General features: G+C 53.4%; 1 long non-coding RNA gene across 1 annotated transcript; it reads left to right on the forward strand.

The window, feature by feature from the left end:
• Window positions 1-23: 23 nt before the first annotated feature.
• On the forward strand, window positions 24-14,304 carry LOC102013044. The gene is made up of 3 exons (XR_262673.1): window positions 24-244; window positions 10,694-12,254; window positions 13,815-14,304. It is a non-coding gene; the product is annotated as an uncharacterized LOC102013044 (long non-coding RNA).
• Window positions 14,305-17,568: the final 3,264 nt, after the last annotated feature.

Raw genomic sequence — 17,568 nt, forward strand, 5'->3', positions numbered from 1 at the left:
CGCCTCCTGTTAAAGGGGGAGCAGCGCCAGCCAAGCCAAGCGCGCCCTCCCCCTCCCCGCCTTGGGCCCCAGGCGCCGGCGCGGGAGAAGCCCCGGGTAAGCCCCCGCCCGTCTCGTGGCCTCCTGCATCGCAGAGTGAGACGATCCGCGACGCCCCTCCAGCAATACCCCAGGCCAGAAACATCTCGCGCAGCCAGGTTCTCCCGGGCTCTGGAGGTTGAAGCATTTGCTCCCTCGGCCCCATGTACGTTGCATATTGCATGTCCCTGTGCATCCAGGTGCCACTCATGTGCAATGAACTTTGCATATGCATACAGGTGCCCTACATGTGCACTGCAATGTTGCCTGGCTCATGCATGCAAGTGCTACACATATGCACAGTGCATTAACATGTGCCCGGATCGTGAATGCATGCTGCTTGCTCCCGTGCGTAGGGATGGTATATATGTACAAGCTCACAGGTGCCACATGTGTGCCGAGTGCTATGGGTAACTCCTATGTAGGAGCTACATATGTACACTGCAGTGTAACATGTTTGGTGCATAATGTGATGAAAACGCTGCAATGTTGCATGTCCCTCGGCACGCGGATGCTACACGTGTACAGTGTGTTACATGTTTTCCTGAGTTCCTACCTATTCCCACAAGTGCCTTTCCCTGTGCCAAGGGGCGCCCCCATGTTGCATCTGTTTGTGTGGAAGATCAGAGATGCTCAGACCCACCCCTTCCCCATTCTGGCACTGTGCCCAGGAACAGTTGGGTGGGGTCTGGGTCCACGTGGTTCAGATGATACCCAGGGAGATGCCTATGGGTCAGGGGCCTGGTCAGGTGGTTTGTGGCCTGGGCATGTGGCCAGAAAGGTGGACAGACTGGGGACACAACACCACAGCCAAAACAAGTAGGTTAATCCAAGGGTTCTGGTCAAAGAAGAAGCCAGCAGGGGGCAGCTTTGCAATGAGGGTGGGATGCTTTCAGGGCCTACTTTCTGAAAGCTCTCTAGCTAGGAGTGGGCAAATCCTGTGTGAGCAAGGAAGTCCTCAATCCATTCAGGCCCTACACCACCTTTCCACTGATACTTCTTGAGTTTTGTCACCCTAGAGATGGAGACAAAATGAGAAAAACCCACCTATCCCCAGGGGCAGACCAGAAAGAGGCAAAGAGAACCACCCGTTCCTTCCTTCCGTCCCTCCCCCTCAGCAGTCACAGTGACATTTGTTGTGAGTGATTGTGAGAGATTATCGACTTTAATGGAAGGAGGTAATAAGGGGCGATGAAGGAATCTCACCTGTCACCTTAAGGGGATTTATGAGGCTGTGTGAAGCAGGGAGGAGGGCTGGGCGGGCACCTTCCTTTTCCCTGCAGGAGCCCAAAGAGGCCAATGCCTTGGACAGAGCACAGGCAGGCAGGGCTCTTGGATTCTTGCTGGGCACCCTCAAATATACCCTGGCATCTCTGGGTTTGAAGGCTCAGCCGCCACTGTGGAAGCGGAGCCAGGCAAACCTTGCCATCTGTGAAATGTGTTGAGAGCCACCCCGGTACAGCGGGAGATCCTGAGCCCCTGCTTACTTGGACGCTGTAAGAGGCAGTGGGGTTGAGGGGACTGGGGCTTCCTGGGGTAAAAGTGGGGAAATGGATCAAGACAGAGGTTGCCCACAAACCCTTAGAAGTCTCCAGGACCCTGTCCTCCATAGCTCCAGCCCCTTCCTTTCCTACAGGGAGACTGGTTGCCTCTTTATGAATATTCATATGAACATTTGCATATTAGAGACCCAGAGCCCAGAGAAGCCTAGGCAGGTCTTTTGCAGATGTGATGCAGCTGGATCCCTAAAGCCCTCCTCCTCTCCCCACCCCCTCTCCAGGGATCCAGCTGGGTCCGGGGTGATGGCAGGGGCTGCGTCCAGAAAGAGAGCATTTTTGTCTGCCTCCCTGTTCCTTGGTAGCCCTCTGACTTCTTGAGCTCACTCATTTAGCCGCAATAATATATGCCCTAGGAAAGACAAGTGGTGGGACACAGTAGGATACCCCAGCCCCCTGGGGGCTCACAAGATAGGCTGGGGAGGGCAGCAGAACAGAGGGGTTGTGTAGGAGCAGGCTGGGCGAGAGCAGACTTCTGGCAGGTTCTCCCTGGAGGTGCTTCCCTGCAGTAGGGTTTCCCCACCTCCTTTCCCAGGAGCCCCTGCCCTTCCAGACTCACACTGGTGATAATACCGCCCGCCAGCCCGCCCGGGAGGACTTGGAGTAATTACAAATCGTTTCCATATTCAAATCCAGCTGGTTGAAGAGAAATTACTTCTCTGAACAGCCCAGGCGGGGGTGGGAAGAACAAGTCTTAGCCCCAGGAGGGGCCTCCAGGGAAGAGATTGGGTATGGGAAGGGGTGTCAGCCACACTTGGGCACACAGGGCTTGGGCAGAGTAGAGGGACATACCCCGGTACCCTGACACACTGGACAAAGGACAGTGACTCCAGCCCTACAGCTCCACTGGGACCCACTCTGGAGCCACTGATAGGATGGAAGGGACCAACACCCCAGGGGCAGCTAGAGGCCAGGCTCCATACCCTGCTCTCACACAGTCATGCTCTGTGACCTTGAGAAAGTCCCTTGAGCTTTCTGGGCCTGTTTCCTTATCTCTGAAAGGGTGAAAACCACCTCAGTCTGGCCTCCCAGAAGATAAAAGGTATGGATTACCAGGGTCTATGCCCTGGGAAGAGGCCTTTAAAACTAACTATCTTATTACAAATTAATTAATATTTTTGTTAAAAGTAACAACCACCCATGGCCCAGTTGTGGACGGCACAGCTGGCAAAGCCCAAGCCGATGGGGTGGCTTATGAGAAGATGGCGGGTTGAAGAGAGAGCGCCCCTGGCCTCTCCCGCCTGGCCTCAGCCTTGCCTCCCACTGGGCCAGCGCCGCTATGCTTCGTTGCCCTTTAAACAGATGAGAAAATGTTCTTCTTCCCTTCTCAATGATTTATTTGGCCCAGAGCCTAGGCAGGTTTGCTTCCAGCCTGAGGGACCTAGGAGTACCCCTCACTCAGCCTGTGCTTGCCACTGCCACTGAGCCAGACACTCCAGAACCACCCAAACTCTGCGGACAAAATCTCCTTCTGGTCCCACACCCATACCCAAGACACCCAAATATATGTGACAACCTTCTCACCAAGACCAGCCCCAGAGCTCATATGACCAATACCGCACCTGTCTGCATGGCATGGATCCTGGAAAGCTATCCTAGAAAGGGAGCCCTCCTCACCTACAAGAAGTCCTGCACATCTCATTTCCTCCTTCCCACTGCAGACGCCAAGTGGGCGACGAGCCTGGGGCACTCTGGGCTGGGTGCTTGTCATTTTCTTGGTGCTATAGATAGGAGAGAAAAGGGAAGATTAGTTGATCCCTAGCCAAATCTTCCTAGAGGGTGAGTCTGGTTTATGTGTAGCCCATTTGGACAATGCCTACATTTTCTAGCTCTGGCCTCTAGGGTAGATGAGGAAGCCCTTTAGGGGCCTGGGTAATCCTCACACATACATCTCCTACTGGAGGGTGAACACAAGTGTTTACAGAGCATGGTACTAACAAGGTTCCTTTTTTTCATTCATTCAACAAATATTTATTGAGTATTTGCTATGTTCTAGGCACTGGGGTTCAGTCCCTCAGCAAGTTTATCAGGGTGCTTCTATCTCCAAAAATATCCCCGATCTATGTACTTGTCCCATGCTCACTGCCAACACCAGAGTCCAAGTCACCACTGTCCAGTACTTGGCGTCTCCCTGACTTAACTCCTAGGCTCCCCCTCCTACCTCCTCCACCCTAATCCACTTTCCTGGAGCCCACGGAGCCATCTCTTTCTCATGAAAATCAGAGTGCCTCTTCTTAAGCCCATCACACCAGCACTGTGGCCTCCCAGGCTCTGCATGCTTGGGCCCCAACCAGCTTCTCCAACCCATCTCCATGCCCCTACCCCAACCCACATGCCATCCCAGTCAGTCACTTAATTATCCTTTCTGTTCTTGGAAAACTCCAAAGCCTAAACCCTTCCCCCAGCAATTCCCACTGTTGCTGTCCCTTGTTGGGAAGACCTCAGTCCAGTATCACCTCCTCCAGGAAGTCTTCTGTGACAACACTTCTAAAACAGCCCTGCGTCCACCCCTACCATCTCATGCCCTTGTTGTATTTCCTTGGTACTACTCATTACTCTGTAAACAGGTTGTTTATTTACATGCATGTCACCTCTTTACTGCCTGGACTGTGAGTTCCAGGAAGACAGGGACCTTGCTCATCTATTTGTAGCTGGACCCCCGGCATGTGGTACTAACAAAGTGGGTATATTACAAACAGAGATAATATTTTTTAAGCAACTGAATGGTGAAAGGGCAAGCAGAGAGGCTTCCCTCACAGGGCCTGCAGTCTGTGACCCTTAATCTATGCCTGCCAGTAAAACAGCGTTTCCATTTCTCATGTGACAAGCCAGACAGAGTTTAGTCTCTCGGGTCACACAGATCTGGATCCCTCACTAACTGTGTGACCGTAAGCCTCAGTTTTCTCTTCTTCCAAATGGAAAAATGATCCTAACTTAGCAGAGCTGACATGAGTCACAGAGATGACAAAGGCTATGCCCGGGGAGGTGTCATCTGCGTCAAAGTAGGCATCTTCCAGACTTACTCAACGCTGAGGTCTGTTCCAGGTTCTCAGGACAGGGAAATGACTCAGAATCGGGGCCTTGAACTTGACCCCTTCCCAGCGCCCCCCACAAAGGAGCGGGGGCTATCAGTGGAAGCTCTATCTGCTGAGACCATTGCTGAGAAGGGCACATGGAGCCACTGCAGCAGCCAGGGGTCGTGTTTCTGCTGGTGTGACCAGGACAGTGTGCATGTGGCAGAGAAACTGGGTCTAGACCACCGTCACACAAAGCCCCCACCCCTTTCTGGAAGCTCCTTTTCCTCCTCTGCCCTCCAGGTCTGTGTGAACATCCCCGTGCACACATCTGTGTATACAGGTAACCCACGTCCACACCGCAACACAGTCCTGAAGCACAGACTTGTCTAAGGATGTGAATAACCACACAGGGATGTGAATAACCCCAAGGACATAAGCCCCCATTTTTCTGGGCCAGGGGCTATCTGTCTGGCTTATGTATCAATCCTATCCCTCTTGCTGTAGGCTGGGGTCACATATGACCCTTCACAGAAGGTGGCAACCCAAATACTCCCTTGGGAGCTTCCTCCTGAGGTCTAATCCCACACTCTCCTGCTGCAGCCCTTGAGTACAGGCAGCCTGGCAGCCACTCTAGATGGCCAGAGATGACAGCCCAACTCCCTGCCTCCTCACCCTGGAGCCGGTGGACATCCAGCGGGTAGAGGTGCCTGTGAAGAGTTGCTCCAGCTTCCTGCCAGGAGACAGGAAAGAGAGCCCTCAGAGAGGGGCCGGGACGCTCTGCAGGTGCGGGGCCCAGTGGCAGTGGAAGGCCAGTGCGCTGTGATCATCTGGGATATCCCAGGTCCTCTCCCCCCGGGCTCTGTGCCACCTGGATCCTGCTGAACTGGGCTCGTGCCAAGCAGGACACAAATGAGCAGAGCAGACAGGGTAGGAGCGACCTAGAGATTGGGGGGCCCAGCTCACGCTGCTGAGCTCCTGTGTAGGCCTGACACTGCGCCTGCTGCTTTTCACTTCTTGCTAAGATTAGCTCTCAGAACAACCCTAAATTTGGCATAGTCACCCCCATTTCTCAGATGAGGAAACTGCTTTAGAGAGAGGCAGATACAGGCCCTGTGCCTCGATAGACTATGTAAGACCCTGCCTAGTGCTGCCTTGTACACATCCTTGGCCCCCTTGCTATCCCCCAGGAGACAGACCAGGCACTGGCTGTAGAAAACAATTTACTTGGGGATTAGAGCTGATCTTCCAGAGAAGAGCAGCTCCCTCAGGGTGAGAGACCTGGGCGGTCTGACTCCCGGGGCGTGGCCCTGCAAGAAGAGGCTGAGGCTGAGCACCCAGATTTAGGGGAGGCAACCAGCATTGCTGAGGGTGTTGGGAAGGACAAGGGACACCCACACACGTCCCAGGTGGGCACAGCTACACTCCTCGCTGACACTCCCCAAAGGACACATCCATCCGTCTTGCTTGGACTTACATGGTCACAGCTGACAGGAAAGCAATGCCTGCTGAGGGAGGGGCAGGCCTTCTGGCTCACTGCCAGCCCTGTGAACTCTGACCTCAAGGGGCTCCAGGCTTGGTGCCAGGCCTGTGGGTGGAGGGGAATGGGATGTGTGGTTGGAGGAGGGCCCTGGAGCGCCTGGCTGAGCGAGTGTTCTGTGTGTCAGAGTGGGAGTGAGTGGGGCTGAGCTCGGGTACACGAGTGGGTGGTTGTGTGCGTCAATGTGTAGGGGGAGAATCTGTGTGCGTGTGTGTTTGGTGCGCCTGTGAGCAGGTTTTTTGTGTGTCTGCCTAGGCCTTGTACGTCAGAAGCCTGGACCTGGCTCTGGGATCTCTGTTGTGTGTGTCTGTTTGCAGAGCATGTGGCATTTTCATGTGTTTCTTTTTCTGTTTGTGTGCACGCAGGATGTAGCATACATACATGTGTGTGACGCTGGAGTTTGTGCAGCCTTTTGGTGTCTGGGGGATGAGAAGTGTGCTGACAGGGCAGTGTTTGCATGTCACTGCAGTCTGCACGCAGCCAGAGTGTAATGTTTCTTTGTGTGCAATTTAACCCTTGTGTGTGTGTGTGTGTGTGTGTGTGTGTGTACAGATCTGTGAGGGTGGCCTTGTGAATCTTTTCTTCAGGGACTTGTAGAACTAACTTTCAGGAAGCCTATTGCCACTCACCGAGCAAACCTTCATCGTGCCCTCCACTGCCAACCAGTGTGGCCAGCTCTGTGCCCACCTTCCTGGCAAACTCCTCCTGAGGGAGCCCTGAGGCTGCAGGACGCTGGGTCAGGTCAAGGTCATGTAGCAGGAAGGACAGGGGCTCTGTCTCCTCTGGTCTCCCACGCAGCCTCTGGCTCACATAGGTCCCCACCATCTAGGCTGCCAGCATCTTGGGCACTGCCGGGTCTCCCTTGCAATGAATTTTCATTTCCGCTGGCTCAGGGCCGGTCACAGGGTGACAGAAGGGAGGGAAGATTTGAATTTCAAAGGGAGCCCCAGCTCCAAGTAAGTGTGTGTTGTGCCACTGTGCGTGTATCCCTTGTGTCTATGAATCCGCACCTGAGAGGCGTGGCATGTGTGTGGCTGAGTGGGTTTTGTGATTGTGCCTCTGTGAGGCCAGGTACAAGCCCTCGCATGGGCCATGTCCATGTGCTTGAGGGTTCATGGGTGACCACCGCCGTAGGAACGCCCGGGAGCTGTCGGTGTCTGGGTGTGCTTCTGGCAAGCATTCGGATCTGCGACATGTATTTTTAGGAACAAATGAGTCTATGTGAGCGTGTCTGTGTCTTTGTGTGTCCGTGTTCGAGGCCCTGCAGTGTCTGTCTGTGCACCTGTGTGCTCACTGCCCATGTTACCTTGGCGATATCGGCAGGGGTGTGTCGGTGTATCTGTGCAGGAGTGTGGGTGGGCGTTTGCATCTTGGTGTATCTGTGTGTGGGTGAGGAACTGTAGGGACCAGTCGGTACCAGCATATCCATGCCTTTGTTTGTGTTCCACTGCTGTGTGTCTTTGGATATGTGAGTGCATTGTGTCTGTGTCACTGTCTATCTCTGTGAGTGTTTGTGCCTTTGAGTGCTGGTGTGTCTGTGTGCACAGCTATGGGGATGAGTATGTGAGTGTGCAAGAGGGGCACAGTGAGGGGGAGCATAGGTGCAAATGGGCAGAGAAGGCTGTGCCAGGCCTACCCCATGACGCATGCCAGCACAGCCTCTGTCCTGTCCAGGTGCCAGGAGGGGGCTGAGAGGACCACCCTCTCCTCACAGGGACCCAGGCGCCAACCCACAGGCGCTCAAAGGGCTCTCTGGAGCCAACGGCCAGAGAGGATGGGCTGTGAACGGAGTGGCACTGGTTCCTCCACCTCACTCATCTGTCTTGGGCAATGGACCTTTGCAGTCTTGTGGCAGCACTGAGACGCTAGCTAGAGCGCGGGCAGGGCTGCCCAGTCTGGAGACAGTGGTGCCGGTGAACAAGCCCCAACTCCATATTCCCAGGCTTTCCTGATATCCATGTGAGTCTGGTACAGGCCCTGACATCAGCTCAGGAGAGGCCTGCCGGTGCACGCTCAAGACTATACATATACACAGGCACATTTGTCTGTAGACCTCACAGTCACTCTTTTTTCTCACACTCACTTTAACAACCCCACTCCCCGCTGGGTCTCGGACCCTATGGAGTACATAAGCTAAGGCTCAGATGTCTAAGCACAGAGGCATCCTTGAGTCACTTCACATCCCCTCTATTTGGTCAGGCCCTAAACCGGAAGTTGGGGACCCTGAAGTGGTCACCCCACCTCTCATCTCTCAAAAGTGCTCAAGCATGGAGGTGAGGCAGACTCCAAATCCAGTCTTTCTATGAGGTTCCTTCCATCTAAAAGCCAAAGGCAGGCAAGGACCAGGGTGGCCTCTTAGGGTAACCCTTCCAGAGACTGGGGGGGCACTAGGAGGTGATGTCAAGATGTCCAAAGGACAATACAGGAGGAACTAGAGAGGGGATGATGGTCTCACGGTGTCCTTCCCTGCCAGATTAGAGGAATTTTGAGAAGGGTGGGCACCTTGTAGTGCCAACACTCTGGGAGGCTGAGGCAGGAGAATCACAAGTGAGAACCCAGCCAGGTCAATTTAGTGATTTAATGGGACCTTGTCTCTAAATGAAAAATAAAATGCTGGGGATAGGATAGGATGTAGTTCAGTGTGAAAATCCTAGGTTCAATTCCCAGTACCATACACACACACACACACACACACACACAGAGCCTGGTACACTATCCTAGCTCTTCTATCTAGTACTCCCTCACTGTGTGTGTGTGTGTGTGTGTGTGTGTGTGTGTGTGTGTGTGTGTGTGTGGCAGCTGCATTTGGAGAAGGCTGCGTGAAGTGAGAGGTCAGGCTAGAAATACATCACTAAGGACCTTGTAAGGAAAACCAGAGGCAGGTTTTATTTTGAAAGCAAAAGTTAGATCTATAAAGGGTTTTGGACAGGAAAGAATCCTAGTCAAGTTTAAGGAACAACTGGGGCAAATGGAAGGGGGATCTGAGGAGAAGGGGACTGGCCGCAGGCTCATTTGTTCAACAAGTATTTATTGAGAGCTTACCACAAATGTCCAGCACAGAGTGAAGCAAACAGATACTCTCTCGGACACCAAGCAATGTCTAAAACCTGGCCACGTACCTGCTGTGCCTACACGGCATTTACCTTCAGGTGGTGCAGGGCAGCCAGACAGAGCAGCATCCTGGCATGCAATGCCTGTAGTAAGTGCAAAGAAGGAAAATGGTGTCAGGCAAGGGGCAGGAGCAACAGAGGAGACCGGGGGCTGTTTCAGTACTGTGGTCAAGGAAGATATCTCTGAGAAGGTGACGTCTGAGCAGACACCTGAGGGAGGCGAGGGATATTTGGAGGAAGAGCTGTCCAAATAGGGGAAATTGCAAGTGCAAAGGCCCTGAGGGGAAGCGTGCCATTTACTCAGATGGGGAAAGACTCGTGGGAAGTCGATGAGTTCTATTTTGGACTTGCTGCACTGAGGTGCCTTCAGGACATCCAGAGACAGTGACCGGGAAACAGGAGCGATTTGGGTAAAGATAGGGATTAAAGCGAATGGAAGCCTGGGAACTGATGCAGAGGATAACTGCGGGGATCAGAGTTGTGAGCAACTCGAGGCACAGGAGTCAGTTCTGGGGACACTGGCTGCTAGGGATGGGGCGTGAAGGGGCGGGGACTGAAGGCATCTCCAGAATGCCTGAGAGAGTGGGAGCCAAGGAAACTGGCTGTGCCATTGATGGAGCCCCTTCTAGATGGCTGCTCATGGTCCCCTGGGCTCCCACCGCCCATGCCCTCCAGGCCATCAGAGCTGATGTGTCCACTACCAGTGCTTCCTTCCTCTGGCCTGAGGCTGGATCCTCAAGTCACTCCATAGCCCACTTTCGGCTGTGCTCAAACTTGGGGAGCAGGAGAGCTCTGATCAAGAGCCTGGAGGCCAGGACCTCAGCCTTCCTGCGTACACTCTCAGCCTGTTCCTCCTGGCAGTGGGGTTTGGAAGCATGACCTTCCAGCCCTAGGTTGGTCAGAGTCTGCAGGGCTGCTTCACCACATCCAGATGGGTTCAGTGCTGGTACCTGCCTGGTAACTGGTTCGGGGTAGGAGGTGTCATCCTGATCGGCAGCATTTGCCAATTCCCATGGTGTAAATCCTCCCATGATAACCAATTTAGTGTGAAGTCAGCTGGCTGGCACAATTCCAAAACACTTAACAAGCGGTTCCCACAGGCTGGGATGAGCCAGCTCTAGCTCCTACTCTTGACCCTTTCCAGAGAGACGCGAAAACAGAAAGAGGTTCTGCCTGTCAACTGGGGAAGGAGAAGAGCCAGGCTTTCCATCCCATCCTGCTTCGAGACACCTTGGTCTCTCCTTTGAGAGAAACGCTAAGCCTTTTGTTTGCCCCCACGGCTCCCTCGCTCTAACCACCTGGCATTCTGGCCCGGCCCTCTGCTCACTGCATTTCCTACTCAAAAGATGGGCTAGAGCCCACCTCACCCCTACTTTCCCTGCCTCCTTTCTTTAGAAACAGATGCCACAAAGCCATGGACCATGCCACCCTGCTCCGGGTGACCTGAATATGTGGCCTGGCTCTGCCACCAGCTTCTGAGAAGCGTCCTCAGTCTCCCCATCTGTGAGATGGCCGGCAGGGACGAGCCTCTCCAGCAGGCCTTTCCGCCGGGAGATTCTGCAATTTCTGTCATTTCCTGCCTCAGCCCTGACAGCAGCTCAGGGCCTCCTCTCTCAAACACATTTCCCCAGACTCCTAGACCCTCCCTGCTTCTCCGGCCCCCCACTGCCTCTGGCTCCCCAGGCTCCCCGATAAGGGGCCCAACTAATTACATTAGGATTTCATGCCAATTAACAAACAATTACACGGGCAAATTGGTGCCTAATTTGGAGCAATAACAACAGCTCCATTGGCCGAGGACAGATAGCTGCAGACAAGACTGTTCACCCAGCCTGGCCCTATCACAGACCCTGGAGTGTAGGAGCCAGCTTTTGACCCAGCCCTGGGCCCACAGCTGCAGTTCTTTTAGGATCTGTAAGCAACCATTTATGTTGATTACACAGTAGAAGAAAAACCCCAGAGGGTGGAAGTGGAGCAGAGGGAGCCAGGCTGGCTTCCTGGAGGAGGCAGGAGGACTCAGGGAGGCAGGGAGAGAAAGGAAGATGGCGCCTGAGGGGTAGTAATGCATGGGAACAAAGGCTTGAGTGTGGCCATGAGTCACATGAGCTGAAAGCTGGTGGAGAAACCAGCAGGGCGAGGGCACAGGATGGTAGGCGGTGCTGAGACTACAGATGTTTGGAGGGACAGGTTGGGAATGTCATTCCCGGGAATTTAACACTCTCCTGGAGGCCTTCGGAGCCACTGAAGGTTTGTAGAAAGAGGAGAGCACAGGGCTCAGACTCGTCTTAGATTCCTGATCTTGGATTCCTCACAACCGCCAGTCCACCTTTAGTTTGCCACGAGGTCTCATCTGCTCTCCCCTCTGAACGCAGCAGCTGTCAGTCCTGTCCCCAAACCATTTCTTGTCCATAATTTTCCCAAGTGATCACCCTAAGGCACAAATGCACCCTTATTCCTCCTCTGCTTAAATCTTCTATGGCTCCCCAGTGCCATCAGAATAGAGCTCCAGCTCCCATCTCAGCATCCCTGCCCTGTACCATCTGGTGCCTGGGGACCTCCGAGCTTCCCCTCTCTCCCCACCTCCACCCCAGCCCTGTGCTCGGGGGACTGGACACCATCTACAGGATGTGCCAGGTTCCTTCACACCTCCAGGCCTGTGACTGTGCGGTTCCCTCGGCCCAGATTCCTCTCCCAACACCCGTGCTTGTCACCAAGTGCATCCTTCCAGGCCCCAGCCTGTAGACTCCGTTCTCTGGGGCGCTGGTTCCCACAGCAGAGCTTGTGCCTCCACCACTGTCTTCCGCAACCCCCACCCCAGACTCGGAGCTGCTCAGGGGCTGGGGTACTCCGCATCTCCTTCACCCAGCACTGAAAGTGAATGAACAGAGAAGACAAAAGGATGAGATAAACAGTGGGGGAAACTGAGGCAAGGACCCAGAGAAAGATTCATAATCTGGTGAGTGCATCTCTCCGAAAGGAGAGCTGGGTTAGCCTTCAGCCCTCTGCCCGCTGGAGCCAAGCCCTGCCCTCCCCCACAAGCCTGAACCAGCCCACCTCCAGCCACCACCCAGGTGTGTCCCTCTGCATTTAAAAACGCACCACCGAAAACTGCCACAGTGGGCTGGGGATTTAGCTCAGCAGCACAGCGCCTGTCCAGCAAGAGCAAGGTCATGAGTTCAATTTCCGGTACTGGGGAAAAAAAAAAAAAGAAAACTGCCACAGCTAAGGATCTCCCAAGGGTCACGGCAGCTCTCCTGAGGGCAATGGTGGAGCCAATGGACAGTAGTATGGATTGTGGGCAGACTCGAGGAGGGACCTCCTGAATCAGCACTCACTGTTCCCGAAGGAGCAGCCAGTGAGGAAGGGCAGGGGGCTTGATGGGATCGAGGGAGGCCGGGGTGGACCCCAGACCCTCCCAGGAGCAGGGGGTGACCCGGCTAACTTTCCCAGGAGCTTGAGTTCTTACTTGGGGGGTGCTTACTCCACCTCAAGGCCCATCACTCATGTTAATTACTGAGAAAAAGCCGATTTCTCCTCATTGCCAGGCTCCAAACAACAGTATCATTAGGCTGCTAATGTGTGGAGAAATTGTGCGTGTCTGTCTTGGAACATGTCCTGATCCAGAATGGGTGAGGGTGCCCCAGGCAGGCACTGGCCTCTAACATGCTCCCTGTGGCAGAGGGCCAATCTCTGGAAGAGCTGCTGTGCCACTTGGCAGAAGTGGTCTCCCTCTCTGTTCAGTGAATACCAATGATGGTAATTGAATCACACCAGCCTAAGGCATAGATACACAGTGCACAGCATGTAAAGCTTGCCAGGTATGAACAGAGCTGCTCTCAGACTTATACAAGAATACAGACCCCCTTGGCTCTGCTGAATTTGAACTCTGGCCTGTCTGCTGCCACAGCCCTTCTCTGTCATGCTTGTACCCTTTTCTCTGAGCTCGTGCCCACCTCCGGACCAAGAGGCATCTGGGCACCATTTTACCTCTGGGAGGGAGGAACTGGCTCTTTCTTCCCATCTTTCCTGAGCAAGGCTGAGTTTCTGAAGGCGAGAAGAATGCAACCTCCCAGCTCCAGAATAATAGCCACTGCTCCAGCCCTCTACATGCCTCTTCACACCCTTCATCATGTTTAGCCCTCATTCCAACTCACTTAACACACAAAGAAACTGAGCCCCAGAAAGGTGAGGTCATCTGCCTGAGCTCAGTCTCAGAGGCAGGCTAACTCAGATCTTCCCAATGCCCAAACTCAGGCTGAAGACAGTCCTCAGCTAATCCATGCAGCACTCCAGGAACACGTTCTCTTTCTAGCTTTTGTCCTCAAGAGCTGAGGTGGGTGAGGCAGAGGCAGGATGTACAGATATAATTATAGCTCACTGTGATCCATGCATGGCACAAAGAGGAGTACAAAAGGTTTATCCTCACCAGCAATCAGAGAAATGCAAATTAAAACAACAATGCAATACCATCTCTACCTGTTGAAATTAATATGTTTTTGTTTTTTTTTGTTTTTAGACAGCTTCAGTGTTGATGAGAACTGAAATCTGAACCACTCTGACTCTGTTGATGGAAGGGTAAATTAGAACCACTTTTCTGGAAAACCATTGGGCGGTGCTGTCAAGAGCTTTAAAAACATACAGACCCTCTGGTCCCATTAATCTACTTTTAGGAACTCAATCCAAGAAATAACCAAAGATGCTAAAAAAGACCCATGTACAAGGACGCTTATTGCTGTTATTTATAACTGTGAAAAATCACAAGCAACATAAATGTCTAGCAATAGAGGGCTGGTTAAATAAATTATAATACATCCATATATAAGAATGTTATGCAAACATTAAAAGTCATGTTCTTGAGGAATTTTTAATAACCTGGGGAAATACTCACTGTTTTATAAGTAAAGCACAATAGGAAACAAAACTGTCTATCTAGGATGATCTTGGTTGTACAACGAAAACAATGAATCAATTCATGTAAAGGAAGTCTGGGAGGAAATAAACAGTTAATCTGACAGGAGATGGGTAATTTTTTGTGTGTGTTTCAGCATACTTTTCTGTTTCTTACAAGTCTACAATTTTTCAGGAAAAATTCATTAGAAATACATGCAATCTAGAAGCTGGGCATGGAAGAATCAAAAGCTTGAGACCAGCCTGGGCAACTTAGTGAGAGCCTGTCTCAAAATAAAAAATAAAAAGGGATGGGGATGTAGCTCAGAGGCAGAGAGCTTACGTAGAATGTGTGAGGCCCTTGGTTCTATCTCCTATACCGAAGGAAAAAGAAATACATGTGATGTACACAAGCAGACGGGAAGCTCAGGATGCCGTGAGAACAGAAGCTCCACACCCAGCTTGGGAGCAGTGCAGTCCAGGAAGGCTTCCTGCACAGGTGATGCCTGCATTAGCCCCGAGTGAGTAAGCTTTGACCAGAGGAGAGACAATTAGTGCTCTAGGCTGGGAAAGTCATATGCAAAGGCGAGAGAGATCCTGATGGCTCCCAGAAACCCTCAGTAGTAGGAGAGGCAGAGACCAGACAAGGGAAGTTCCAGATGACCCAGCTAAGGTGCCAAATGTTGAAGGTCCTAAGAGGGAGACGACAGGAACCAACTATGTTTGAAAGAGTCTTGTGGACACAGAACGGAGGGGAACGGGAGCGTGGGAGATGGGGTGCAGCCAGACCGGGGAACCTAGGAATCAGCAGGGCTTCTGGTTGGGTGAGAGAGGAGTTGGCTAGGTCTGGGCTGAGAGAGGAGAGGAGAGGCTGCGGGAGCAGTGATTACGAACAGATTTGACAGGATTGTGATTAATTGGAGAGGGGAGGCGGCATGGGGGAGGGGCCGAGCGTGACTACGGGCGGGCGCGCACAGACACGAGGCACCCTGAGGTTCCCACTGCGTTTTGCCCACAGTGCTTTTCCCCCACCGCCTCCGAATGGGCAGATTTGGGCTGGTCTGATATTTGAAGTTGAGCCCATCACCACGCCCCGACTCACCCCTGCACCTCTGTGCCCTCTTTCCCACTGCACTGCCAGGCTGCACCGTGTGGGTGAAACAAAAGGCCACAGAGACGAGGGCTGAGGCTGAGGCCCTCCGTGGACACAGACACACCGCCACACTCACGCAGGCACACAGAGAGCTCAGGCACCCACAGGGCCTCTGAGAATCGAGTCACAGGCACCGATGGATACCCAGGGACACAGCCCAACAGAGGCCGCCCCACGGTCACACGCCTCACAGTCACACAGTCAGCTCCAGCCTGGCTTGCACACACAGGCCATTGTGCTCTGCCGGAATCCCCAAGGTCCTCCCGCCTGCGCCACCCCCAGCCCCACTCCCGCTCCTCCTCCTTCCAGCAGGACAGGACAGAGGGCTGGCTGGCACAGGGACCTGCAGCCAAACGGGGCAGCCCAGCCAGGAGGGAGGCCTCTGAGAAGGGGTTGCCACGGCAACAGGCTCCTGCAGAACCAACCACAGGCTTAGATTCTCAGCTCTTATTTTTAGAAGTTGGGGCTTGGACTGGTTGCCCGAGGGCACAGATGCCAACCGGAACCCCCAGGGGTTTGGGTGGACACAGCCCACCCTGGGCTTCTTCCAAAGGGCCCCTCCTTCCCCAAGGTCATGCCCAGGGGAGGGCCATGGGGTCCCTCGGTCTTCACACTGACCATGGGCTTTCTACTAGCAGCACCCTTCCCTCTCCAGGTCCCCAGGGTGGGGACCCAGTCTGCTGTCCCACTGCACTGCCACCTGTTGATGGCTGTGATTCAATGCACTGAGCGTCAGGGAGCGAAGGAGTGGAGGTTCAGCCCGATTGGTATGGTGGTATGTGTGAGGCTGCGTGTAACTGTCTGAATGAGTGTATTTGTTATGTGTTGGGGCTGCTGTCCGCCTCTGCCTGTGTGTGTGCCTGTGTGTGCACGTACATGTGTGAGTTTCCTCTTCCACAGGAGTTAAGCACAGGGAAGACAGCACTCTTAACTTCCTCCCCAGCCTGGATCGCTCAGAAAGGAGGCAGGGAGATCTCAGGCTGCAAGGGTGGTGGCCTTAGTGTCCCCCCTTGTCCAAACCCTATCTCTGAGCAGACGGCTCCTGAGTTGGGCAGAAAGGTGGTGGCAAGACAGGCGGGCCCAGACAGACCCAGCTGGACAGAGGCAGAGTGAGAGGGATCAAGAAGCTGGAGCAAGCTGACGTTATGGTGACTCCTCCAGCTGCTGGGGATTTCTCTGTTAATCTGGGGCTGCTCTGTTTGCATCTCATTTGCTTGCATTTGCATAACAAGGGCCTCGCTGGCACCAGAGATCGAAATTCCTGGCCTGGGTAATTGTGTGAAAAAAGCCTCTGGAGACTGAACAGGAATCCTGGGGTCCCCAAAGCAAAGGCCGGCAACCGCTATGTTGCTGCTGAAGGTCCCGTCCAAACCCAGAAGACTCGCTTCTTAACCCTTGATGCAGGAAGGACAGCTGAGATTAGAGTGGAAAGAGTGACAAGATTAGGCATCAAGTCATCTTGCAAGCCCTCCACCCCCAGCAACCACCATGGAGCTGGGTCTAGGGGATTCCCCATGGGTGGGAATAGCCTGAACTTGGTAAAGTCCAAGCTGAGCTGGGGGATGGTGACGACTCAGCCATCACTGTCCCTACCCACCTTCTGTAGGAGAGATTATCTGGCTACACTGACATGGATCATGTCCTGGATCTTGAATTTACCAGCTCCAGGACTCTCAGACCTAGGCCACAGAAATGTCTGCTCTGGACCCCCCCACTTTAGACGACACAACTCTGGCCCTCATCTGTATGGGGTGAGGAACTGCAAGGTCCACAGGTCCACTCGGTTGTTTCTGTCTGGAGCTCCAGCCCCTTCTAGACCGTATCTCAACCCAGAACCCTAGAATTTACAGTTCAGACAGACCTTAGCCAGCTGCCAGGGCCTATGGAGACTTTGTCCCACCTCAAATGGTGGCAATTTGCCACTACTGTGGACCAAGTGGGGAGTGGAGTGCTGGAGTGTCCACAGACACCCGTACAAAGCCCTGAGGCTACAGGATGGAGCCCAGGGTAGGGCAGGAAGGCGGATAGATAGAGGGCTACAGGCCTCCTTTAGTATACTTTCCCTGGCTCTTTAAACATTTAGGGTGACTCTGACAAGCTGTTTGACCTTGGGCAAGTTACTTAACCCCTCTGTGCCCCCAAGTGGGGTTAATAATAGTAGCTGCCTCCTAGAGTTGTTATGAGAATTACTGAGTTAATTCACATAAAGCACTTAGAACAGTGCCTGGTG

Source organism: Chinchilla lanigera, unplaced genomic scaffold (assembly GCF_000276665.1).
Source record: "Chinchilla lanigera isolate Chin_1 unplaced genomic scaffold, ChiLan1.0 scaffold00051, whole genome shotgun sequence".
Lineage (NCBI taxonomy): Eukaryota > Metazoa > Chordata > Mammalia > Rodentia > Chinchillidae > Chinchilla > Chinchilla lanigera.